The sequence below is a fragment of the Eschrichtius robustus genome, chromosome 6 (assembly GCF_028021215.1).
Source record: "Eschrichtius robustus isolate mEscRob2 chromosome 6, mEscRob2.pri, whole genome shotgun sequence".
In the NCBI taxonomy this organism is placed as follows: domain Eukaryota; kingdom Metazoa; phylum Chordata; class Mammalia; order Artiodactyla; family Eschrichtiidae; genus Eschrichtius; species Eschrichtius robustus.
In genome coordinates this window covers 117,445,993-117,448,287 of record NC_090829.1, presented here as the reverse complement: position 1 = coordinate 117,448,287, position 2,295 = coordinate 117,445,993, and positions in this window count along the sequence as shown.

Here is a 2,295-nt window from a genome sequence, read left to right as displayed (position 1 = left end):
GCGGCATGTGGGATCTTCCCAGACCAGGACTCGAACCCGTGTTCCCTGTATTAGCAGGCAGATTCTCAACCACTGCGCCACCAGGGAAGCCCAGTAGCCTCTTTTTAAATAAAGATTTAAGTTATCTTAATTTGAGAATGCTCTTTTTTTTGTACTCATGGGATACAGATATTTCTTTGAGATAATTATTTTGTTAAGAATCATGTAATTCAGACTTTCCTGGGGGTCCAGTGGTTAAGACTCTGCGTTTCCACTGCAGGGGGCGAGGGTTCGATCCCTGATTGGGGATCCCACATACCACATGGTCTGGCCAAAAAAAAAATCATGTAATTTGAACAGAGACATTTTGCCATAACCCACAATGCCATTTACCTCCAAAATTACCATGATAATCGCTTTAACGATCAATTTGCATGTTTAAAAAGCATTTTGTACAATGTTACATTACACATCCAATATTAGACTACGTTATTTTAACCATGTATGTATTGTTTAAGTCTATAATGTTCTTAAGTATTGATTGTGAAGCAAAGCACATTTATCTGTAATAGGCTCCTACTGATTTTTAATTTTACAAAGATTATATATATATTCAACCTCCTCTGAATTTTCAGCTTTTGATACTAAGATTATGGAATCTCAAGAGGAAAATGAATCAGTGTCTGATTCTATTCTGGGAATCACGATTTGATCACCCACCCAACAATGTGTGTGAACTCTTCTCCACATTGCACACATATATAACACCATGCTGACTAATGCTGGAAAAGGGACACCTTCTGTAACATCTTCATGAAATTGTCAATCTCAATACACCTTGGTATTTTCTTTTTAAACCCTTCTTTCTTATCTGCTATCAATATTGTCTTCTAAGAGAGGAACAAACAGTAAAAACTAGAACAGAACCTTAATCTAAGTAACTAGCTCCCTTATCTCAAGAACTTTTGTTTCAAATAACTAATTTTCCTTCCTTTTCAAGCTTTGTTCTTCTTTATCCTTTCCAACACCAGACTTTCCCGTTTGTTTTGTATACCTTTTGAAAAAGACACCTAAAGAAAAAAATAAATTGACATTTCTAATGCAGCTGCAAATTTTACATTGCTATGGAAAAGTATTATCTACTTATAAACGAAAAAAAAAAAAAACCAAAACAATAAAAACATGAACCAAGAAAGCACAGAAAGTAGTGACATTTAGTTGTTTACCATGGAATCATCTTTATAATCCATCTGTTTTGATTCCACAGAGCAAAGTGTGAGTAATTAGGAAGTTTCTCCTCATTTTATAGATTTGGACTCAGAAGCCAGTAAGGCCAGGAAAACACAAATTTTATTTACCTTTTTTGGTATTTGAATTTCGACTTGTGTAAATGGCCACCAGGTGGATGATGGGGACTTATGGAATATATACATAGCCTTCCTACGGCTTTGATAATGTAAACATTATAGTATATTTTCCACTCCCTTTTTATTTAAAAAAGGACACTTCATTAAAAAAGATAGCATCATATTAGCAACTCACAAAATTTAAGACACAAGTGTTACCTACCTGAACCAGGTTCCTTCTGCCTGACTCACAGGAAGACAAGATGTTGAGCAGCCGAAGTTTGCAGCAAAGATAGTGATTATTCGCAAAGCAGCCAAGCGAGGAACCAGGAAAACAAATTTCAAATCTGCCTCCCTGAAGGCAAGGGGTTCTGAGTATTCAGAGGATAACGCTAATGAAGCAGGGCACCCCGACCCTTGGGAAGCGCGGAAAACGTGATTGGAAAAAGGTGCGGTAACCCCTCTCTACGCATGCGTAACGAGGCTACAGGCCTCCGCACGTTCTAAGCATCAAGTTTCCGGCCCTCTGACGTCAAAAGGTTAATGAGAGGACACCCGCGCATGCCCACTAGAAGGGTTGGTGGTCCTATCTGGTTTTAACCAGCTCCGCTGGAACTAGACGCAACTGACTCCAAGTTCCTGAAAAGTAACTCGGGCAAACATCTTATTGTTTAAGCTACCTGCAGCTCGGAGTGCGTGCAAGTCTTACAATGACCTTGATTAGTGAAGGCAGGTGAAACGGATTTAACCCACGGTTTCACAAGGAGAGCAACGTGTTAAAAAAAAAGTTCCTGTGTAAAATTAGTTACCATTGTTGCCGTCAAAAAATTTTAGCCTCTTTAAATGTAAGCCTGGTTTTATCCCAGGTGTGTGGACCTGATGATATTATACATTTGAAACTTTAAAAAAAATGGTCCCCATTGGGCATTGCCTACATATCAGCTTTTTCTAGATGCCAAATTCTTATTTT